The following is a 25,979-nucleotide window of genomic DNA, read 5'->3' as shown; positions in this document are numbered from 1 at the left end:
GTTTCTGAATGCCTTGGTTCTGGTCTCTGAAGAGGATATAACCTAGGGAATATTCCTTCAAATACATAAAATCTCCACAAACCCCAAAGTGCAGGTCCCTCTCACTTTTGGCAGGCAGTAAGATGTTTCAGCTTTCAAGCTAGAATTGCCTCTTCGAGGTCACCAGGTTATTGAGGAATTGCAGTAAAACAAAGACAAGCTTCCCATGGAGAGTTTTCAATAAAGTCTTCGTGTACACGAGGAAAATGCATCAACATATTAGCCCCCATTGTCTTCTCTGGCTCTTAGTTGAAGGGGAAAGGACAATAAAAAATAGAGGGGGGAAAAAGGAAACAGATCTTTGAGTAGCAAATGGATAAAGTTATGTTCCAGGGCTTGAGAGCAATGTCAGGATATGCTTTTTAATTTTTTTAAAAATATATCATGTCATTTAAATAAGTTAAGGCCACATGGAAAACAGAAAGCTATGAAGAAGAGCAGAGTGTGATGCCTGGTACATAATGTGTGTTCAATAAATGTATGGTGAACAAATACGTTGATCAATAAAAGATGAAACAAAATAAAGTTATCATTTGCATGAATTAGGCTCCTTAAGTCTCCCTCGCTTCTCAGATTCAAATTCTTCTAAACCTGAAGAGACTTTGACAATCTGCTGGCCAGGATGGAAAAGGCGTGACAGTTTAGCTGGGGAAAGACAGGACGGTCCATATTCGTGGTCCTCTACTTTGACGGGTTATAACAGTATCATGTGGAGGGGTGTGAAAACAGACCACTGAATTCTATCCCCGGAGTTTCTAATTGATTAATTCTAAATGATGCCCATCAATCTGCATTTCTACTAAATTCCCAGGTGGTGTGATGTTGCTGGTCCAAGACCACACTCCCAGAACCACTTCTGTACGGGAAGAAATAGTGGTCTGAAAGTTCAAAAATGGATTTTTTTTTGCTTTGTTCTCTAATACCAGGATGTACTAGCTTGGATACTTCACACCTTGAAAATCGCTTATATGTAATAAGCTGTATAAATCTGCTGCATATACATGTACAGTTTTTTTGTAATTGAGTTTTCATGTATATTATCAAGTTTGCTTCTCCAAATAGTTTAGTGAGATGAAAAGGGCAGTAATGATATATTCAATAAATGAGGAAACTAAAACTCAAATGGCATAAGAGTAAACATCTTGATGTCAGTGACCATATCTTATTTATAGTAGTATCCTTAAATCTTAGGAACGTAAGAAATAAAAATTAAAAAAAAATTAAAAAAAAATCTTAGCAACGTGAGCAGAGTGTATACAGGTCAAGAAGTATTTCATTAGTTAATTAATTTCATCCATAATGGCTAAGTAATGGAACCAGAGAGAGATCAGAGTCCTAGGACTCAGAGTGCGGTGTTCTTTGTAATTTTCCATAATATTCTCATATCAGAGTTTCTCTGCTCCTAATTCCCCTTCTAGTTGTTCAATGTATGATAGATCAACAGCAGCAGTGAATAAGCCACACAACTGTAAGCTACTCCAGGGAGGAGACAAGAGCATCTTCATCTCCCTCTTCATAGGAAGATGTCTGACACATAGTAGGTGCACCACCCATGTCTTTGGGGGTGAATTGCATGTTTATCTTCCCCACCAGCTACAGAACCATGCCTGTATGTGTCTGCCATCAGAGAATCTCTGGCAGGCCTCAAGTCTGGAGAATAAGTTTCAGGGGAACCACAAGCCGTGGAGGAGAGCCACCTGGGGTTTGGGCCATATGGTTCTGGCTTCTTCCTTGTGGGAGGGAAGCAGCCTCTTTAAACCAAAAAGCTTAGGAGGGGTGCCTGCCAATTCTGCTAACTGGCAGCTCCAGTATGTAACCCTTGAGCTTGCTCTGCTATGCTTCCAAGTCCCCAAATGTGTTCAAGTCAAGGGAATGCTGCTGAATTGAAATGGATTTCCCCATCACTGCAAGGAAACAAGGCAAGCCTTAATTTTGACTTCTAAGCAGAGTCCCAGAGGGAGTATGCCTAATTAGACCAAGGATCAAACTCCTTCATGCCCTGCCAGAGAGGCCCACTAGTTTCTGTGGGCCGGTGGCCATAGAATCTGTTTTCTGCTCACAGTGGCCTGGCTTCCCAGAAAAAAAAAAAAAAAAAAAAAAAAGAAAGAAAGAAACCCAAAAACACCAACCAAAAAACACATAATGCGTGTTATCTTATCCAAATAATTCATAACATTGAAAGATGTTTCCTATATCAGTAATAGACTAAACTCTTTGTGTTTCTGGTATTTTAACAGAAAGTAACAGCTCTCATAAATGTCCCGTTAATCATAGTTATACGTTTTACTTGACTATTTGAATAATTATATGAAAAATAAGAAGTTAAGCCTTCTTTGCAAATTATGAGCAACTTTAGTGTCCACAGAATCTGAGCCATGTGTCTTTATTTACAAAGTTATCTGTAATATTAATATAAACACCAATCCCCGTAAACAACAGAAAGTTTGCTGAAAGTGTTTGAAAACTAAGAATCAGATAACATTTCTTGAAAGAACTCCTTCATACCTTAAACAGACACAAAATTATCTTTAGTAAAAGCTAGACATAATTGTACAAATATTCTTCTCCCAAGGGGTCTCAGTGACAACGCCGTGTGTTTATAAATCAAATGAACACACTTGAGCACTCTATTTGTACTATTAAACCCCACGAAATAGAGCTGTCTGGACATCTTTATGTTCCAACCAACTTTAAAAATCCCAGTTGCCCCAGGAGAAGGGCCTAAAATCCTGAGGATTAGAAAGACATGCCTCCGAGGGCCAGATGCACGGAGCCAAGAGCAGGATAAGCAAAAGTGAGGACAAAAAGTGAAGGTTAGAGGTGATTTGTAAAGGGCAGCTGTAGCTGATGCAACATCAAGTTATGAGAAAAAATAAAATAAAATTTAAAAAAAATTACCAGGGGAACAGGGACAGAAAGAAGCCAGATGAGAGAAAGGCTGTGTGTTAGGAAAGGGGATTGGACCGCAGTCAGGTACTCAAGCAGGGCCTACGGACAGAGTGACGAGGTCTAGCTGCTGTATCTTGCCCCTTTTCTGGTTTCAACTCCTCTGATATAAAAAGACAATAAGCACAGGCTCTTGCCTGACATCAACATGGTTTCTAGGAAACTGTCTTATAAAAGGAGATGAATTTATGCAACAAATATTTATTAAGCATTAATATACACCAGGCACTATAAAATGTGCTATTTATACATTGTGTTTGCACTGCTAAAACTCATAACCCAGTGGGGGAGACAAACATCTAATATTATTTGAATTCAAGTAAATGTTTTCTAAATTATTGATTGTGCGTGCGTATGTGTATACGCGCATACACAAACAGCCAAAGAAACCTATAATTGGAATAATTTCAGCAAAACAGCCTGAAATAATACCAGAATGAATATTCAACAAAGCAAGGCAACCACTGAAATACTTCCAAACCGATCAGAAATCGCAGATCGGTATCTAAGAATCACTAAGTCTTTGGAGCCTGGAGGTTTGTGTTTCTCTCTTCTTACTCTCCCTAGTTGAATCGCTTGAACTACTTAGAGTCTTTTTTTTTTTTTTTTCTTCCATGGAGTGGGGATGTGACGGGGAGGGGGGGCTCCTCTTTGTTGCCTCTCCATACTCTTTACGCTTACCTACTTACCACAAGTCCTCCCCTGTCTGCCAGGAGCGGAGTGGCTTCGCTACTTTATACCCCCCAACCACACATACACACAGCAGAAGTGATTTTTCTTTCTTCTTTTTTCCTTTTTTTTTTTAAAGATTTTACTTATTTATTCATGAGAGACACAGAGAGAGGCAGAGACCCAGGCAGAGGGAGAAGCAGGCTCCTTGCAGGGAGCCCAATGTGGGACTCGATCCCAGGACCCCTGGGACATGCCCTGAGCCAAAGACAGGTGCTCAACCTCTGAGCCACCCAGGTGTCCCAGGGGTGATTTTTCAAAGATCTAAGTTAATACATATGACCACTATTGTCTAATTTCTGCAATATCATTTCTGCCTCCACAACTGAGCTTTTCTGTTTCCTTTCAATCCCTCAATATCTGAGGAATAATGTGCTTAATTAACAGTGAATTCTAGAGCTGGCATTCCAGTTCAAGGAGAGGACTAGAATCTCCTTGGTCTGTTGGAATAAGGATGGAAAGCAATGCCTCAGGTGTCTGAAAAGAGCATCCAGTTGATCTTCTCTGTAGAGGGAAGCACATCATTTCCCTTCTCCAGCCTCACTGAGGCCCACTGAGCTCCTTGGCAGAATCTACCAGCCTTGAACTCAGGCTAATTAGTGTGTCTTCCTGAGTACAGTGTCCTCTTTAGTAAAATCAAGCTAACAATACCTGTTTTGTAAGGTTGTTATGAGTATTTACAAAATGAGGCATAGGTGGTGCCTGGCACCATGCCTGCATGGAACAGGCCTTCAAGGCCTAAGATCTAGAGGGCCCTTTAGAATCTGGCTCCAGACTAACAATCAATTTATTTATCTCTTCCTTATTCCTCTCATATACCATATGCTCTAGTTACACTCTCCAGGATGACTTTTACTTCTCCTTGTCTTGCTTAAGAATATTTCTCTGCTTTCTACAGTTTTTAAACCAGTGGGCTCCTACTCATCCTTCACTGTCCAACACAATGTTAGTTCTTCTCCTTAGCTCTTTGCTGGATTTACCCACCAAAGTATAGGGGAATTAATCCTGATCTATGTTTCCTGTACTCACAATGAATTTTATGTATTCCTCTATGATCACACAAGTCATAATTCTAGACAGAGAGATAGATTCATGAATTATAAGAGCACATAGATGATAGATGATGATGATAGATAGATAGATAGATGATAGATAGATAGATAGATAGATAGATAGATAGATAGATAGATAGATGATATGACCCAAGTCACCAGGGGCTCTCTAAGATCAAGGATATTTTCTTATTCATATGTTTTTCTTTTTAAATTAATAAACTTTGGCATCTTTAGAGCACATGTATGCTCATAGGAAAACTGAGGAAGGCGTAGAGTTTCCACATACTCCTACCTTCCCCCCTTACACATTCCCTCCACTGCCATCCACGTTCCATTGTAGTGTGCAACATTTGTCACGATTGATGAACCAACCTTCACACATAATTATCAATGAAAATCCAACGTTTATATTAGGGCTCATTCTTTGTGTCATACACTCTCTAGGTCTTGACAAATATATGGAGACATGTATCTATGACTACACCATCTTACAGAATAGTTTCAGTATCTAACCTCCCCCACCCCCCGCTCCTCTAACCATGGATCCTTCCTTCCTTCCTCCTCCTTGACCTCTGGCTGCAATGATTTTTTCACTGTCTTCATTATTTTCCTTTTCCTCGATGTCATACAGTTGGAATGATATAGTATATAATTTTCCAGATTGACTTTTTTCACTTGGAAATATGCTTTTAAGTTTCCACTGCATGGTTTTGTGACTCGATAACTCATTTCTCTTTATTGTTGAATAGTATTCCCTTGTTGGATATACCACAGTTAGTTTACCCATTCACCTATGGAAGGATATCTTGGCTACTTCTGAGTTTGAGCAACTACAAATTGTATTTGTGTGGGTCTACTTTAGGGTTCTCTTTTATGTTTCACTGGTCTATTTGTCTATCTTTCACCAACACCACACTGTGTTGATGATTCTATTTTTATAGTAAGACTTAAAGTTTAGGATCTTTTGCCTTTCTGTATAAACTTTAGAATTAGTTTATCAATATCTACAAAATAACTGGCCTGGATTTTGACTGGGATTTTACTGAATCTATAAATCAAGTTTGTCTTTATACTGCCTGAAACCAACACAGTCCTTGATACATTTTTTAGGGTACTATTCATTGTTATTGATGCCAAATATCCACTGAGACTAATTAAAATTGATGATTTTGTACCTCCCCCAAATCTTAAGAAAATATGTTTTCAGTGGTTGCTGTTGCAAAATTATCAACTCCTCTTCCCTATGTGGTAGGAGGGAGGATGGAGGACGGAGGAGGGAGGAGGGGAGTGGGGGACTGTGAAGACAGACTGTGTCATATGCTCCGCAAGGACAAGGAAACTTCTCTACTTTGCTGATGGTCATACCTTAACACCTGGAGCACTTCCTGCTGTTTCATAGAACAAAAAACTGGATATTTTTGAATGTTGAATGAATATGTTTTTTGGCCAGAGACCAACATGCTGAAGCAATTTCAGTTCCCCAATACACAGTAATTTCTCTGCTCTAAGTCCTTGGCCTGAGCTATTTCCTCTACCTGGGATCCTCTCCTTTCTCCTCTTTTCACCTAACTTCTACTCAACCTTCAAGTACCTGCTTCTACATTGCTTCTTCCTTGTCTCTATCTCCCATGTGCTTTGTTCCCCATTCTATTTCCAAGGATAAGCACACTTCGGCGTGCATTAGGTCCTCACACGTAATTACTATTTAAAATAGTATATTTAACCCTGTTCAGGGATTCACTCAATATAATAAAAATACATATTTAGACATTGTAATTGCTGAATGAGTTATTCACACACAATGACCCAATCTACACTCTAGATTAGAGTCCATAACATATTTTTGGATGCAGTATCATACTCGTAAGAGTATTTGGCATTTTCATCTCCTGGATCTATGGTGTAAACAGAATGGACATTCTGGATTTAAACTCTCTTTCTTATTGGAAAAATTGTCTCCAATCTAGGAAGGCATCTTGCATCTCATCACCTTAAAGGCAGCTGTTATCCATTTCCTGACTGTTCCAGTTGCAGCTTCTGGTCTTCTGCTGAAAGATTTCATTCCATTATTTATTACTCGACCTATTAAATGTCAATGGGAAGATTCCCTGGAAAGGTGTGTTACTGTGGTTACCAGGAGCTTCTCTCATCCCAAGAAGAGTCTGCTTTCTGGGGTGCAGAGCAGGCTTTAAAATCAGCAGGAGCCACACATGCTGAAGCAGAGATGTGTGAAGGACACAAAGAACCTGCTATTATTTTTAAAGCATCCTGGGAAATACCAGGAAGGATTCTGGGGTTTTCTTTCAAAATGATAACTTACGGACAGTTTGAGGCAAAGCCATGGAAATGAAAAGACTTGATTCTCCTGCCATAGATGGAACAGTGACTTTTTATTCTCTTGCTATCTTCCCCCACCTCAAAAAAATGCATTTTTTATGAGAAAGTCAAATTGGCCTTGTCTCGCAGGCAAACACTCCTCACAGAACAAATGAGCCCCCCCCCCTTTTTTTGGTTAAATTACAGAAACAGTGAAAGATTTATGATTCTCCTGGACAAAATCCTTTTGTTTTAAATAGTTGCCATTTTTCCATGAAGAAATCAGATACCTTGTTGGTGTTTTCTTATAGTAAACATAAGGTCACTGAAAGAACAGGCTAGATGAAAGATCACCCCAGTATTAAATTACTTCCATCTGCAAACACTGTAAATCCCGTAGACATAAAAAGAGAAGTTATGGTTAGAGTTCTGAAGTGTCATGTTTTTGGACTTGAAAAAAGTCCTTCTGCTGAGGACTTTATTCTATTGCCAAGATTAAGAAACATGAAGTCGTGACGCAGTAACTGGACCATGTCAAAAGCATTTTGCAGTAGAAATCTCGCTTGCTCACTCTTTTTCTCAGCCCTTTCCTCCATTCACGTCTGGCATTATCTAACATTTGAGTTTATATTGGAATAAATTGCTGCGAATTAAAGTCCCATAGTATTGGTTCTCAACAAGTTTTAAAGAACTTATTCAAGGCATACAATTATTCTCCTCAGCTTTTCTTTTTACTGATTGTAAATTGTTTATGTTTGGGATAGAAATCAAAATGGTCTCTTTTAGAAACAAGGTCATTTACATTTGTTATCAATTAATGCTATCCACAGTTGCAATTTGACTAAATTGTATAGTAATCTTTACGTAGGTCTTGATTTTTCATCCAACGTTATTAGTAGTTACTGTAAGCGAGAACAGTGACTGTTGTGCTCTTTTGGCTTCTAGGCATCTGAACTTCTTTCCTAGTTTTGAGAAATATGTTATTGCATGAGTGCAACCATCTGAGGCTGGATAGTTGCTTCTCGATCCCCTGAAGACAAGACATGGACATGAGATAGCCATACCCGAGACCTGAATCTGGAATAAGAGGTGCAAAGTGGTAGCCAAGAGCCCAGTGCCCAGGGGCAGTAAAGATGGTGGTGAGAGAAGTGCTTCATGGTAGACAGTAGGAACTGGCATCCTGAGAAGGATGTTCCTATGATGTGGTCTTTACTGTTGTCCCAGGTCTCCCATTTACTAGTTCACAGTTTTTGGACAAAAACATTAACCAGTTTTTTAATCTGAAAAAAGAAAGAAAAGAAAGAAAAAAAGAAAAGAAAAGAAAAGAAAAGAAAAGAAAAGAAAAGAAAAGAAAAGAAAGAAAAGAAAAGAAAAAAGAAAAAAGGTATATTAATAGTTACTATCCCACAATACTGATTCAAGGGTTGAATCTGTTAATGCACATCAAACAGTGTCTAGCACACAGGAGGGTCCTCACTAGCATTACCTGTATGAGACATTATTACCTTCCTGTGGATGTACACATAGACTGAATCACATTCCTCACCCTTCTTGTTTATGTTCTCTAATATTATTTTTCTTAACCAGAATACTTTTCTATTTTTAAAGTTTTTTTTTAATTCATTTGAGAGAAAGAGAGAGAGAACACAAGGAGAGGGAGAGGGAGAAGGGGTCTGCCCCCTAATGAGTGGGGAACCTAAAGCAGGACCCACTCCAGAGTCCTGGGATCATGACCCGAGCCAAAAGCAGGTGCTTACCCGACTGAGCCACCCTGTGCTTCACCAGAATACTTTTCTGCTGAATAAGACCAAGAAGCCTGACTGAAGTTCACCTCTAAGCTGATTTATATTTTTCAACAATAAAACACTTTGACACTAGAGACTCATTTTAAGTTCAAAAGTGGGATATTTGTGAAAAAATTGTTTCCCTGGACAGTGCCCTATTTGTTCAATGCTATCACATCAAAACTCTGTGTTGAGCAGTAGCTATTTTGGCAATATTGTCATGTTTATTTCTTTCTGTGATATCGTTAAAAGGCAATCCAGATTTTTGAAACAGAGAATTTTTGAAGTTCTTATGTCAAAGTTGAATCATTTTTAAAGTTCTGCAGAAAGTAGAAAGATGGGTAGTTTGCCTATTTGTATTTACCCGTGAGTGCACAAATACGCCTCTGGGAGAGAAGAACAAGCAGTATTTATATGCTCATAAGGATGACATGGATCTTCAACTCCTGAAAACACAGGGCATAGGTCAAAGCTCTGTTTGGCTTTTGTCCAACATAGCCTGAAGGTATTATGGAGAGATCATCGGGGAGCAAACACCAGTGCAAACCACATCGTGACTGTCAGAAATCTGGTTCCCTGTTTTAAGAATTCCAGAAAGTAGTCTGGGAAATAGTAACACCAGAAGCTTCCTTTGATTCCCTCTTTGATAAGATCTCTTCTCAGAGGGCTTGAAGGGAAAGAGAGAGATAAAAGATGATATTGACAAAAGTTCTAGCTGCTTCAAAGGAAATCCATGTGGTTTGCATGCCTTATATAACTCTTCCTAAAAAAGGAAGACAGCTGTTTGCTGTACGAAGTTCCAGACTGCTGTGGCCAGTAGCTTCAGGCCACTAATTACAGTCTCAGGAGGCATGAGAGAGGCACACTCTTTTAAATCCATCTCATATCCTTCAATATCCTCAATTTCTTCTAAGTATGGACTGCTCCTCGTGACCTGAGATTAACCTAGAAGAATCAGGTATTTCTCTAACTTGCTAAGGAGTTGTTATTACAGTTCTTGTTGATGAAGGGTAAATGTACGGCTCTCAATGGGCACTTGCTGAGTTTCCACCCTACATCGAGTGCAGAGCAGATGTTGCACACATTTGAGTGACCACTTAGCTGGAAAAGCTTTTCTCTAGCAACAATGACTTGTTGGCAGGGCAGCAGCAGAGTGGGCTGGAAAGCACCAGGGTGGGACTCAGGCCACCCTGGCTCTTGCTCTGGCTCAGGTACGAACTGCCTGTGTGACGTTAAATGAGACCTTGTCCCTCTGTTGCCATTGGTGTCCTTACTTAAATCATGAGAGAACTGACTGAGATCACATCCAAGACAGTGTCCAAGTCTAAGCCACGCATACAACACTTAATTTCAGAGAAAATTTTTCCCTATTTATGACAAAAATTCACATGTTGCCCATTCAGGTAGGCCACACATAACAGAAAATGAGATACCTGACCTGTAGTTACACTCATTCAATTTATAACATGGATACATAATATGCTTGACCTATGTCATGAAAAACGTTTTACATAGAAAATATCGGCAAATATTTTATTAATAATGTCTGGTTATTAGGGAATATATCGAGCCATTCATAAATATCATATAATACAACAATAATAGTAAGAATGAAGGTAGTGTTTACAGAGTTCTTATCACGTGCCAAGCCCTGGTATAAAGGTTTTAGATATATTCACTCATTCGGTCTTCAAACCAGCCTCGGTATTAGAATTTATAACTCTTATTTTAGAAATTAGAAACTTGAAGAAAGATTACTGAATAAATGTGTAGGAGCTAGGGTTTGAACTCTGATAGTCCAGCTCCAGACTCTGTGCTTCTCAGCATTCTGTTACTTGAAGTTGTAGGTATATCTGGAGAGCAGGTTAACCCAACAATTTATTTTGTGAGACTATCATGAGAAAGTTCAAAGTAGAATTAGTTCGCATCCTATTTGTATAGTTTATTACCTCTGCAACCTGAGAAAACTATTTGATCTTTCTAATATTTAGTGCCTTCACCTGTAAAAGGAGGATGATATTATGCAGAATCGTCACATGGGTTTGATGAGTCTAAAAAATGTAAAAATATCCAGCTCAGTTAACAAAGTAAGTCATTTATTTATTTAGGGGGTATTTATGGAACACCTACTATGTGCCAAGCACTGGTATAAAGATTATGGCAGTAAGCAAAATGAATGCCATCATGGAACTGACAATCTTTGTGGGGAGACAGAGACTTTTAAAAACATTAAGATAACAAGAAAATTGCAGGTTGTTATCAATAAGTGTTTTAGCTCTTTTTTGTGTTTAACAAACCTAGGAACTTTGTAAGTCAGGACTTCTGAAAATGCGTAGATGGCTCTTTGCTCCATGGAATAACACGAATGCTTGAAATATAATGTAGGACTGGAGGGAGGACTTCCAGGATTGCTTCTTCACCTGCATACCTGGTATCAGGACTGAGATGCCTGAGACTCGGCCTTACCTGGGCTGCAAACATGTGGCATCTCCAACATGTTGAGATTTACGCAGAGAATTAAAAGAGGATGATATAATACTGAGTGACTGGGATATTAATTTGGGAAATGTTCAAGGAAAGCCTCTCTGGGGAATTAATGAAGTTGACACCTGAAGATGAAGAGGATCCCAGAAAGTGAAGATGAGAGGGAAGGATTCCAGGCAGAGCTCCTACAAAAGCCTTGAGGAGAGAGCAGGGAGCACAATGGGATATGGAATGAGATAAGGCCATTGATATGGACAGGGACCAGGGTAAGTATAGCTCCCTAAGCCAGGTTAAAGGGTTAGGATGTCATTTATAAGACTATGGAAAACCACTGGGAAATTTTGAGTTGGAGAATGATAGAATATTAACATAAAAAGAAATGGGGCAGCCCCAGTGGCTTAGTGGTTTAGCACTGCCTTCCACCCAGGGCATGATCCTGGAGACCCAGGATCTAGACTCCTATCAGGCTTCCTGCATGGAGCCTGCTTCTCCCTCTGCCTGTGTCTCTGCCTCTCTCTCTCTGTCTCTCTCTCTCTCTCTCCCTCATAAATTAAAAAAAATCTTAAATAAAATAAAAGGAAAGAAAAGAAGAGAGAAGAGAAGAGACGAGAAGAGAAGAGAAACATAAGAAAAGAAACAATAACAGAATGGAGTCCTACTTCACTTTCTTCTGGTCATGTCCACGACAATCCACCTCTAGTATCTTCACACTGGCTCCTAATTATTAACTTTGTCTCGTATTCTGATCATTTATGAAACGGAACATTCAAATATCTTTCCTTCCCCAACAATATGCATAGATGATGTTTGCAGAGTTAATAGACATCTAAATGGGGACAGGATATTTAGGGACTGCTGAATCTAATAAAAAGATGCTGCTTTCACTCCAAATCTAGACAAAAGCATGTCATTCGTGTATTATTCATTCAGGCATCTATTTACTCAGCTGCCTTTCCATTGACCACTAGGTTTCAATAAGTACTATTAACAGAAAAATGACCATGATACCGTTTCTGTTTTCATAGCATTTCAATATCACAGAGTATATTTTTTTGTAGAAAGTTGTATTGTAACACAAAGGAGGAAAAACGGTGTCTGATACCCCAAAGTAGAAAACACTGAAGATTGTTAGCAAGCTCTGTGCCTGGCAAAATACACTTTAATTAAAAGGGAATTTATGTCAACTGCTTATGTCTTGACCCGAGAAGCTCCTGTCATACTTGTAGAAAACACTATATTTGGGTGCTTCTATCAAGATTACTTAAGCAAACTGAAAATGGAAGTCTTCCTTATGGTCTTTCTGTGCAGTGTTTGTCCATCATCAACAGTCCTCAGGAGCTGAATTCCTTCCACATGAAAGGAATTCCAAAACTCAACACATTCCTTAGCTTCCAAAGCAGAACCAAAAACTGAGACAATTGTTCCAGATGAATGGCACAAACCCATGTGCACACATGCGTGTGTGCAAACACACACTCACAGACACTTATTTTGCAGACAGCAGACTGGTGAGAAACACCTTAGCAATTGCTTCTTTCAGTTTATCTCTTATCTTGTACTTACCTGTAAATAACTATTTTTTTTCTAGATAAATATATTTATCCAGACTTCAAAGTCATGGTTTTTAAGGCTAGGATTGACCAAAATAAACATTTCAGACTTGAAATTCTCAGTCTCAGGATAAATTTATTCTCTGTAATCTATTACTGGCTTTCCAAATGGAATGGATCATCTCATTAACACATTCACCCCAAAGTCAAAGGTGGAGTCAGTCTCAAAATCAAGATCATCAGAAGTTTGTTATCCATTTTTGGTTTTTCTGAATCAGGTTTTAAATATTTAGATCTAAATTATTTTTCCTACACTATCTTTATTAAAAACATAGAAGTAGAATTGATACAAATACCCATCCTTCCATAACTTACCTTCCGTAACTCATGCAGGCTCCCATTGTTATACCAATCTTTGTATAAACAGCCATAAAAATCATGTTATTGCATTTTCTCTTTCTATGGCCATAGTGCTCAATCATTCGGAACATGATGTCTAGAGTCAAATTCTTGGATCCTAATCCTGTCTCCATACTTGCTATGTGACTTGGTCAGAGTTACTTAAACTCTGTGTCTCAGTGTTTTAATGGGAACATGATACTGATAGCTTCGCAGAGAGCCCAAACATTTCCAGCAAATGAAAACTAAAGAGCAAATCTGAGAGAGGAAGTGTACACTAGAAGTACAAGAGTTGTCAGAACACCAGGCACTCCGTTATAATTAATAGTTCACTGTCATAGAGGTATCTGACCAGTTATCATAAAGACCTTCAAACAGGCTTCTACTCATTGATTTATCAATTCAACATTAGGGTTAGAGCAACAGGAGGAACAAAAATATAAAAGATAATTCTCTTAACTCTAATAAATTTAGATGAGTATGTATGAAGGACAGGGATTGTTGAGAAAATGGAAAATGACAAATCAACTTCTTAAAAATTGTTATTATTCACACTCTCCTCAGGGAATACTAGAAGGATGAGAGGCAAGGAAAATATAGCCTTTTAGAGATAGAATCAAGGAAAGAAAAACAAATATCTAAGGAATAAATTTCATGTACCAATCTGAGTATTAAGGAACAGTGGAAAGACATTGGTAGAAAGGGAGAGTAAGTTGGGATGGTAGTGAAGCAGGCCTCAAAAATACAAATGTCCTGATATGGAGGGTCAAAAATCCAAAGATGAAGCTCTCTTAGCCAATTATAATTATGACAAAAACTAACTTTGAGAACATAAAGCTAGAGCTTTTAATTTAGTGACAGTTATTCTGACCTTGCTTCGGAGTCTAGAGAGGTTCACCGATTCTCATTTTCAAACCAGATGTAGTGTTCCCACTTGGGTAGCAGCGAAGTATGAGATGGTACCATAAATGTCTTCCACAGCGATGTTGACCAGTATAAAAACAGGTAGGCTGGGAAAGAATTCATATTCTTCAGGGACTAGTAACACAATTAGTCCTTAATCACAGATTAATACACAGGGGACAGATTTTGAATTCTAACTCTCTACCAAGCCTTGTATTGGAAAAAAAAAATGCAATAATTAAAAATGTGGCCTCACACATTTGAATGGCCTGAAATCAGATGTCCAATCTTGAATTAGTCTCTCTGATATCATAATTTATCTGCCTATATTTAATGTGATCATCAGTGGATTATTAACAAAACATCCTACTTTTCATGCCTATGTTCCCTTCTCAGAATCTTCTAACTGAAGAATGGGCCAAGAGATGGATTTCTAGAGCACACATATATTTGATTCATCTTTGCCTCTCCAGTACCCAACATAATATATCAGGGGTCGGATATTCAGTGCAGCTTTGTTGAATGAATGAATGAATGAACAAATATACAAATTGATTGTTGAGAAAATGGAAAAATGAATGATTACGTGAATGATGAATGCAAAAATAAGTTTGTTAGAGATCCTTAATAAAATAATGAATCAATGAATCAGTGAACTAATGAGTTTTACATTATCCCCATAATTACTACTCCTTGTAGCTACTATGCTATGGAGAATAAACTCTGTATTTTGTACAGTTAAGTCAGGTGCAGTCAGCTGACTACTTTTGTTAAGTATGTGTGGGTTCGGCATATTTTTCTGCCTCGTTGAAGACAGCTTTGTTGTAGAAGTTAGCTTTAAATTGATCCTTGAAGAAGGCCGTCCAAAAATAGCCCAGCATGAGAAGTCCGGCATGCTGTTGCTTTCACTTCCCTAGACTACTCCCCTATGAAAAATATTTTGATTTAGTTGGTTCATTTCATGTGATGGCAGTATGAATGATCACTTTATAGCGGACATCAGCAAAAGGATAGGAATTTACCATTAAAACAGAGTGAAACTGAAACTATTTTGGCCTCCCTCTGCTTTCCTTGAAGATAAATGATTATGATGTCAGTGCAATTTGAAAGAATATTAAATCAGAAGCTGAATATACCTAGCAGTTCCAACTCCCTTATGTCACAAGACCTGGATTCTCTTGAACTCTAAAACTAAGATGATTCCCTCATCCTCAAAATCCAAATGGTGTTCTGTAACTCATTTCAGGACACACTGAGTGAAAAAAAAATTGCTTATACTTTTTTACACTTATAATTGACTACATAATCTGGTTTTCTTTCAGATGTTTTCTGAACATAACTCGGATATGTAGAACACACCAGACCCTAAACACTCATCAAAGGAGACAACAAATATACACCATAAGACTTCTATCTTACAGTTTTTAAGGTTTTTCCCATTTTACTCTGAGAAGATCCCTTTGGCATTTCTTTTTGGACCTCTGAGAAGAGTGTTCAAGGTGATGGTAAATTGGGGGAATGAGCCTCTGATTCTGATGGGAAGAGGAGACAGGGACTGAACTTTGTTGCATGCCTGTTTGTGCTAATACTTGTGCTAAATACCTGTGCTGGGCTGCATCATAGCCCTGCAAAGATGGACACTCTAATTTTTGGAAACTGTAACTAGATTACCTTGTGGACTTTTTTTTTTTTCAGTTGAAGGAAGATTCCTTATTTATTTATTTATTTATTTTTTATCGGAGTTCAATTTGGCAACATACAGCATAACACCCAGTGCTCATCCCGCCAAGTGCCGCCCTCAGTGCCCGTCACCCAGTCACTCCAACTCCCCACCCACTTCCCTTTCCACTACCCCTTGTTCATTTCCCAGTTAGGAGTCTCTCATGTTTTGTCTCTGTCACTGATATTTTCACTCATTTTCTCTCCTTTCCCCTTTATTCCCTTTCACTTTTTTTTATATTCCCCAAATGAATGAGACCATATAATGTTTGTCCTTTTCCGATTGACTTACTTCACTCAGCATAATTCCTTCCAGTTCCATCCACGTTGAAGCAAATGGTGGGTATTTGTCGTTTCTAATGGCTGAGGAATATTCCATTGTATACATAAACCACATCTTCTTTATCCATCATCTTTCGATGGACACCGAGGCTCCTTCCACAGTGTGGCTATTGTGGACATTGCTGCTAGAAACATTGGGGTGCTGGTGTCCCGGCGTTTCACTGCATCTGTATCTTTGGGGTAAATTCCCCGTAGTGCCATTCCTGGGTCATAGGGCAGGTCTATTTTTAACTCTTTGAGGAACCTCCAAGTGGATTATTGTAGTGGATGTGATGTAATCACAAAGTTCCTTATAAAAGGAAGGTAGGAGGTTAGAGAGGGCCAAAGACAATGTGATGAGGAAGCAAGGATTGGAGAAAGGTGGCCACAAGCCAAGGGGTAACAGATGACAGCCTCCAAAAGCTGGAAGAAGTGGGGAATGAGTTCTTTCCTGGACCCTTCAGATGAAACCTTCTCTGTTGATCCCTTCATTTTAACCTGGTAAGGCTAATTTTTGGACTTCTGATCTCCAGAGATGTTGGACAATAAATGTGTATTGTTTTATACTATTATGTTTGTGATCATAAGTTACAGCAATAATAGGAAACTAGTGTAGTGTCTTTGCAGTATTTTATGAAGGATTCACAGCACTACGAAGGAAGAATACCTTCTCCATTTTATAGTGACATCAAAGACTCAGAGAGGCTCCCTTGAGTTCTCACTGCTACTTAATAATGGGGCTACAGCTCCAATCCAGATTTGTCAGCCATGATTTTTTCCCCAGGATGATGTAACCAATAATTTGGCCCAGATTTCCCCCTCTCGCCTATGTAAACCAGATAGATTGTTCGCACGTATGAGTTACCTAGGAGCCCATTCTGCCCCATAACCCATTGCTTCCATTGGATGAACACCACTCATAGTGGATTATCCTGAAATCTTGCTTTAATGTATTTCTTCCTTCACCCAACTATAAATTTTGGAACTATTTGCTTTGCAAGGGGAGGCAGGAAAGAAGGGAGAAAAAAGTGAAAGTCAAGACAGATATTACTATAAGAATCATGGCCCGGAATCTGTTTCCCAGCATCAGAGTATGGAGGAATGACTTTAGGGCTTTTATTTTTCCTCTATAATTTCAGCAGGAAATTACCCAACACCCACCCCCTCCTGCCAAAAACACTGGTTTTGAGGGATGTTCTTGGACATGATTGAAATGGATCCCCTTTCCCTAAGCTACTAAGGAGCTGTACCTAACATGTTTAAGGGCAGCTTGGCCTTCTTCCAGAGGAGATGCTATCTGATTTACTGCAATGCCTACTGTGATGCCTGCACAGCTTGACTTCCCACCTGACCAGTGGGAAACATCTGCAGGAGAGTGCCTCCCTTGGCAGCTGTGTTCCAAGGAAAGGGAGGAGGCCAGCCCAACAGCTGTCTTTATCTGTTACTGATGTGCACGAGAGTGCACGTTTCTTGGTTGTTGTTTGTCAAAGAGCCTTCAAGCATGGAAGTCATTCCTACTCCACTTCTTATTGAGATCCTTCTGAAACTCATTTGGGATTCTCAAAAAATAATAATAATTCCTCCTTCATGGAGCTCAACTAGAAGATGTTAAAGCAGATACACATTTTATGGATTAGTCCCTCCTAGTATATTTCCACTGTTTTCACTATAAAAATGAAGTCATAGGGCAAAGAACTAAAACATGTGGATGCACAGCATTTCAGCCACCATCAAACTGATAATGAGACTTGGCATGTTGGCAAGAGTGAGATCGGGTACTAAGAAGTGCAACGGTAACTAGTGTTTCCTTTACACGTTTCTTCTATCAGTTTTCCAAATTCTCTTCCTCCTGCCATCAAATATTTTCATTTGAGAATGGGTAAAACAGTCTTCAACAACTTTTGTAATCAATACCTAGCCTGTTTGATCAGTTTCAAATTTGGCTCATTTTACGCAATCCTGTTGTTCTGCAGAATGCATGTGGAAAGGGAATGGGAAGGTAATGTGGAATAAGGGAGACTGGGGAACAATATAGAGGGCCTGATATGTTTCAATAAAACCTATTACTAGGTATCACAGTTTTGGTTGGGTTAAAGTAAAGCAAAACTCTAGAATGAGTATCTTGAGCCTAGTGGTGTTTTCTTGTTTGTGATATTCTAGTTCTTTACCAAACAGAGGAGTGTAGAAAGAAAAGTCTGTAGTGCATTTTAAGAAAAATTGTAAGTCTTTAAATGGATAATGTGAACTTGGGGAAGAAAACACTGGTGAGAAACATGTAGGGGTTAGATGGTAAAGAATTTTTTAAAATACCAGCCATTGAGAAAGTACTAAAAGGTAGCATTGGTTGTTTTGATTTTTAATTTTAAAAACATGCAGAGAGAAAAATTTGGAAAAAAAGTGGAATTTATCAAAACATAGATGCTTTTTTTAAAAAAAAAAACATACATGCTTATATGTATTGTAATATTTTAAAATAAGTATAAAGAAATGAAAATTGAAAATTTACATTGATTTCCAGAGCAAAGAAATCCAGTGAGGTGAATTTTCTTAGAAGACAGAATTGGGAATGTTTTCATGCCCATTTTTAGTAAAAATTGAAGATGATAATGCATACCTTTGAGTAAGACTTTGGAGAGTATGCTGCAAATCAGCTTATCCTATGAAACTTCTAGTTTTCAGACTCTTCCACTAATTTCTTAATAGAACAACAAGAAAGTTTTGTCTGCTTTGCTATCTCAAGGGCTTTTCCATTCTATTTGGTTACACTTAGTTGCCCTGATGAGTCCACAGTTTCACTTGGACCACCTATTGAATTCTTGTCTGGTGAATCCTGATCCGCTTTCTTAGCCCTCATTTCAAGCACCATCATTTTTCATGTAAGTACCTCTCCTTCCTTAGGAACCCAACATATGTTGTAACTATGAATGTCAAGAAAGGCACTTAAATAAGTCTACCTGAAATTACATTTGTCTGCATTATTTACACTTTCTTTGGTTGACAAACTCCTTGAGAAGATAAACGGTGCTGTTTTTATCTTATATCATCTCAAGTAAATCCTACAATGCCTAGGACAGAGATGAGATAAAATACATATTTGTATTTGTTACAAAGTAAGAAGTTGATAGATTTTTTAAATTTTCTATTAACTAATTGCATATATATTCTTAAGTATGAGACAAATGATAGAAAAGGACCAAAGATAAATGATAGACACTTTTAATTGAAGGTACTATGCTTCAAGGCTCTATGCCAATCTTATTATTTATATTGCTTCATTTAATCCTTTCAACTATTTGTTCTTTCAAGAAAAAATGAGCACCTACTATGTGCAAATATCAGTACACATTATATGCCTACTTTTTCATACAAAGAAAATAAGACCTAGAAAAATTAAGGTCACAAAGCACGTAAATAGAAAGACTAAGATTCAAATATGGGTATGTTTGAATCCCCATCTTTCAAACTTTTCATTAAAGGACTTAATTAGACATGAGCTATTCTTAACTGAAAAAAAAATGACTTAAATTTATTCTTACCATATCACAGGCACATTGATATGTATTTCTTTTCTAAAAATATTAGAGGAAAAGCATTCTGAAACATCCCTCACAAAATATTTATGGTTTTTAATTACCAGAATCTATTTTATAGACAACAGATTCTAATCCTTAATAAACTGTCAATTCCTTCTTGCAACTAAGAAGAAAACATGATCACCTGCGGTCAATATTTTGTGACATCCATTTTTTGTTTTAGGACTCCTTGATTTACAAGTAACAGAAAACCAGCTTCAGTTATCTAAGGAAAGGAAAAGACAAAAGAAAGAGGTAGTTTATTGGCTTATGGTACTAAAAAAAATCTGAGGTAAGTTTATTTTAGTCACTGTTGAGACCGAGGGGTTCATATGCACCAAGTCCCAGTGCCTTTTTTTCATTCATATCTTCTCTTTCTTGTTTCTCTCTCCTCTACTTTTATCTTGTTCTAACTCTAAACCTTTATTTCTTTTCTCTTGCTTCTATTCTCAGACAGGCTTTCTCTGACTTTAGGAAGTTTGGAAGCTACCTAACTCTAGGATTCAATACTATCAGCAAAAGAAGGCACAAAGACCTCTTCCTAATTAGCTCAAACAAAAGTCCATGGAAATACAGTCAGTTTTATTTATCCACATTAACTATGTTCTATACAGTTGCCACAAGCACTGAATGAACCAATACTAAACCGTAGCTCTTAGGTGTGATACAGGAACATGGACTCTGTTCCTGTGAGCCTCTGGTCATGGCATTCTCATAAACCAATCAATACATAACCTTGCTTTATGTGTGTTCTGTTTAAACACATCTTATTTAATATGTGTGTTGATTCATAAACATTAAACTCATAGCCAACAGCAATGTATCTTATGCTCAAATGAAGACTAACTTACATTCACATTTTTACATAAGGCACCGCACAGCCTTTTTGCTGTTGGGAACACTAGACAGCATTTCAGCTACTGCTTGGGGTCATTTTTAAACAGTAAAGCACAAATCAAAAGCACAAAAATGTGGAAAATCTTTGCATTAACTAGACCTTGAAAAGGAAACTTGTTTATAGTGGAAGAGCAGAAATAAAAAGTCAGAGCTTCATCATGTTTGACCTCAGCTGGGGATGTATACATCGGGTAAGAAGTATTTTGCTGTTATGTGAATGTCTGTAAATGACTGGAGAAACATCGGGATGGCTTATTTGAGTGTTACAAGTACACTTCAGAAAGTAGAGTAATTCGAAATATGGAGTCCATGAATAAGGAGGATGAACCCTAAATATTACTGGTTGTGTAAGACTAAGCTAGAGTTGCCTACTAACTTCTGGACTAAAAGAGAATATGTCTATTCCCTCTGAGCCAAATGGACAATTAAGTCAATTCAGTACAGTCACCTAAGGAAAAGAAATGTGACAAGCAAAGAAAATGGGAGATTGGATGGTAGGTGGGAAAAAGATCTACTAGATATCCATCACAACCCCTCTCAGTCTTCTTGAATAAGAGACATCATTTCTTAAGACTTTTACCTTTTTGAAATTCTCTCCTCTTAGCTTCTAGTTTTCTATATATGTAATTGAAAGGTGTGGCCTAAGTACTATTTATTAATTATAAAACATCAAATTATCCTACATAATAGTATATGTTCTATCAAAAAAATTTTTTGAGAGAGAGGGGTGGGAAGGGCAGAGGGATAGGGAGAGAGAGAAAATCTTAAGCAGACTTTACGCCCAGCACAGAGCATGTAGGGGCTTGATCTCATGACCCTGAGATCATGACCTGAGCTGAAATCAGGAGTTGGATGCTTAACCAGCTAAGCCACGTAGGCATCCCTATGTTCTATCAACTTTTATCCATAATTTACCCTAAAGGATCAAATTTAATTTGGGGGTTACTCTGCTCTTATTTCTTTTATTGGAGGTTAATAATAACTAGTGAAGTTCCTATGTTATCTGAAAAAAATTCATCACTTCATACTAAGGTCAGGCCAAATTAACCTTTATTATTTCAAAGATAAGGAAAAAAATGCTATTTTGCCTTCTTATGTATCAAGTCCTGGACTTGTTGCTTCTATAGATAGTGCCTTTCATCTTCAGAAATACTTTTTTTCTGAGACAAGGAAACTGAGGCTTAGTTTGGTAAAATATTTTTCCTCATTTATATAAAGATTCAGTGAGCACTGCTTGAGTTTCTTCTTGATATTAAGCCTGTGCTTGGTGTTGGAGATGCAGTGTTCCCAAAGACAGAGAGGTAAATGGAGGGTTAATTATTGTATCCATTCAGGAAATAATTGATTCTTAAAGGAGCCTTCATACTAACATTGGACTAGCTCGAGGGGACAATAAAAAGGCTCTGCCTTTTAGGAAGTGTGCAGTCAAGCAAGAAATACTTCAGCACAGTATGAAGAGTGCTAGTCCAGAGGTGAGCACAATTTATATTAGTAGCACACATATGGAAGCAAAGATGAAGATTGGTAAAAAAAAAAAAAAAAAAAAAAAAAAAAAAAAAAAAAAAAAAAAAGGCATATTAGTGACATCTTAAATGATGAGCAAATGTGTCTGATGTGATCAAAAGATTTGGAAATCATTATAGCAGCTTACTATATTTAGTAATATATTTATATTATTTGGTTGACTCTAGTCCTCTGGGTTTATACAAGATGGCACTTCCCTTCTCTGTTGACCTGAAGCCTTGTGAAATGTGAGTGGAAGTGGTACTTCAAGGTGAAAACTTTCAGAGCCAACATGCTAGGGGAACATCAAATGCTCCCATGCATTGAAGATCATCGCTTCTCATGGGAATACAGGACCACTCAAATATTGCTCATCAAAATAATAATTCCCTGGAACATTAGGAATTTGTACTTTGGGCAAATGGTTCTGGGACCGAATAAAGTACCAAAATCATTGTGTTAAAGTGGTTAAAATGTGTTTCTTTACCATGGTGTTTTCTGCTACTCTCAGTATGCTGGTAAGACCTGTGAAATTACAAAAGGAAGCTCATATATGTTGCATTCTTGATATTTGTTTTACCTACATCACTAAATCCAACAGATATTTTCCATTTTCACCTTATTTGACTGTTCGGGGATATTTGACACTATTGCCCTCCTTGACTACCATGTCTTGGTTTATTTATTCATCCAAATGTGTATTGACTATTCCAATAACTAGTTGTTGACCATGTCACATGTGCTAGACTTTGTGCTCATCGCTGAAGATAAAGTGTGAACACAAATAGGTGTGAACCATTCTTTCAAGGAGCTTGCATCTACTGGTCTACTGGTGAAGGTGGAGTTTACATCAACAAAACGATGCTTAATTTTAAAAAAAAAAGTGCTTAATTTAGTTCAAGACCAGTAATCTTGAAGGGAATAATCTTATAACCAAGGAGACTGATCTATCTAAAAAGGTGATGAAAAGGATTTACTAAGGTTAAGTACTTGCGGGTGACAGGACAGGGAAAGAAGCATTTCAGAGAACCCAAAATGGATAGAAAAAGATCAGAGCAAGGCTAAGAAAATGTTAGTAAGTGTAGTGTGGCTCAAGCACAAGAAGAAATAATTACTTGACAGTAACCACAGGTCATGAAGACCTGATGTAGGTGTGTTACGATTTGACTCTAAGCAGGTTGGTAATCCCTTGAAGAAGTTTGGGATGGAGGGGGGCTTGTGGAGACGGGATGCTCTTTCTAACCTTTATCACAGTTCTCATCGCACATTTATATGGGATTCCACCTGTAAAAGTTCACCATTTTGTTCCTAGAATCCACTCGAGCAACTAGTCCATAGTATTCTACATATTTTTATTGAATGATTGATAGAATGAAATATGTAACACTTTCTGTCTTAAATCCGTCCCCATAGATTCTCTACAAATTGAAAAGCAGTTCTCTGATTTACAATTTTTCCAATTCCACGATTTAAAAAGCAACATCCTAATTGAATGGTTTTCAAACTTTAATGTGAATGTGAATCATCTGAGGATCTTGTTAAATGGCAGCAACCGTAGGGGTGGGGCATAAGTTTCTTCAGTCCCAACAACTCTTGGGTGAGGCTGATATTGGCAGTCCTGGAATACACTTGAGTAACAACGTCTTGTGCATTGAATCCAAACCTGTACGTATGGAGCAGAGTGAATTCAGCACATTACCCTCTCTGCCAGTGGTTCTCCTAAATGAATGCCCATAAAAATAATCTGGAAAGTCAAAAAAAAATATGGCGTCTAGACCCCATCACTAGATATTTGGAATCATCTGATCTAAAGAGTGTGAGCATTGAAAGTCGGAAACAGTTCCCCTTGTAAGCCTAATGAGCAGCCATGGCTGAGACTTAGTGTTTTATATGAAAGTCCACCTCTGGATTGCTTGGAGTTAAAGCCAGCCACCTTGCCCTCTCCCCTCACTGCCAGTCTCTCGCCAGCCCCTACTTACTTTGCTCATTAGCCTAGCTCCTGCACAGATGGTGCTTGTGGGCATGCTGATGAGTTCCATCACCATCAGGCTGCTCATTGCCTGAGGGTGCAGCAAATAAATCGTCTGTGCAGGTGTAATAGGGAGAGGAGGAACGTCTCCTCTTGTGATATATTCTATCAAAATCAAAATCCCCTTGGCTGACTTGCAAGGAAGTATACTTTGTCATGTTAATATGAAAGAGAGCAAATGACACCTACATATATTTACTTTTCTTTTTTTCTTCCTTCTTAAAAAAAAAAAAAAGCCTTCCAGATGTTCAGAAGCTCAGCATTTAATATCCCATCTTTGACCTTTGAGTCTTTTGCCATCTGCCACAGAGGGTGTTTCAGCAAGCAGACGTGAAGAGGTATTTGATAAGATTAACTCAGTGGTGATACATTTTGGATGACCCCATGTCAAGGTAAAAATTTCAATAATAATAATTAATCAAATAAGGGTTCTTATGTATCTCCCCAAAATTTCCTGACAGCATAAGCCTCTTGCTACAATGTGAGACAGAATAACATCCCAACACAGTCTCTTAGGTTTTTGTTAAATTATACATTTTCCCTCTTTCATTGGTGCCAAGGATGGCTTACTTCTAATTTAGAAGCATAACTACATTTGGCCTTTAAAGAGTTAACAAAATTCCAGAAAATGCAATATCAGTAAGACCAGTCATAGAATATCAATAATGAAGATTGAATATTAAGGTAGTTATAAGTTAACTTAACCAATCAATAGAAAGGTACTGCAAACAATTGCACATTTTTGGAAAAAAGGAAAACAAAGCCCCAGAAACTAGAAGAATATTGTGTCTTCCTACGATTCTTACTCTTGAGCCTGTCTGCTTGGAACACCTAACATATTTTCAAAAGTCTCATTGACAGCTCATCATTAACATTGTCTCATGCTATAACTTCTATTTTTTTTTAATTTTTTTGCATGAAGTGCCCCTCCTTTTAGGCTGGGGAGTTTTTAAATTTCCTATTCATTTTAAATTTCCGATCTTCTCCCCTCTGATTATTCATTCTGAGCAAACAGATATCTCACCAGGCTTACTGTTTGCTCTTCAACCAGCACATGGACCTTTTTACTTTCACTTGGATGCTAATACAATTCACACGTCCTTGAGGACAAGTTCAATTCCAAATTTTGTTTCTGGGTGTAAGAGGAATTTAACCAGTGCAGAGACAGCTGGTGGTGGGTGTGTACTAATGAATCTCTGGCCCATTGGGTGCAAGAAGAATTAATTTATGAGATCATAAGGGAGGTTTGTGACTCAGAAAGTAGTTCTGACAACTTAGTGGGAGTGATAGTAAACTTTTCTAGTGGGACTAAGACTGGGGTCTCTTAGTCCAGAACTATCATTGAGATGTATAAATGCCTTTTTCTTGAGGCTCAAGCCTTATTCTGTTTCAGGACTTAGAGCCTGAGCTGTGGACTGGTGGTTCCTCAGTCATCCTCTTGTCTGTGCTCTCATTAACAGGAATGCCTCCTAGAAACTGGAGTATTGATTAAAATTCTTAGATGCCAACTCAGTTGCTATTTGGAGCATTTTTAGTGTGACTTGTGAAACTAGCTGGTAAGCTAGGTTTTGAATGAAACCTTCCCGAGAACTTATATCTTAATAGTTATCAACACAATACATGTCAGTAATCATTGATTTGCAATACTTCAAAATCAGGAGGGTACTAATGAAATTCTTCTATAGTCAAAATAACTAGTTACCTCACCACAGAAAGTCTGAAGGAAGTCTTCC

The 25,979-nt window shown here is 38.0% G+C and overlaps 1 long non-coding RNA gene across 1 annotated transcript in view; it reads right to left on the bottom strand.

The window, feature by feature from the left end:
- LOC111095408 overlaps window positions 1–25,435 on the bottom strand; it is a 31,979-nt gene extending 6,544 nt beyond the window's left edge. Inside the window, exons 1-3 of the long non-coding RNA XR_005356469.1 lie at window positions 25,271–25,435; window positions 19,963–20,043; window positions 14,174–14,312 (exon numbers count right to left, since the gene is read on the bottom strand). This is a non-coding gene — a long non-coding RNA (uncharacterized LOC111095408). The remainder of the gene's footprint in view (window positions 1–14,173; window positions 14,313–19,962; window positions 20,044–25,270) is intronic.
- Between the last annotated feature and the right edge of the window lie 544 nt (window positions 25,436–25,979).

Source organism: Canis lupus, chromosome 3 (genome assembly GCF_011100685.1).
Source record: "Canis lupus familiaris isolate Mischka breed German Shepherd chromosome 3, alternate assembly UU_Cfam_GSD_1.0, whole genome shotgun sequence".
NCBI classification, from domain to species: domain Eukaryota; kingdom Metazoa; phylum Chordata; class Mammalia; order Carnivora; family Canidae; genus Canis; species Canis lupus.
The sequence above is the reverse complement of the archived record's forward strand: the minus strand, read 5'-3'. Positions and strand labels throughout refer to the sequence as shown.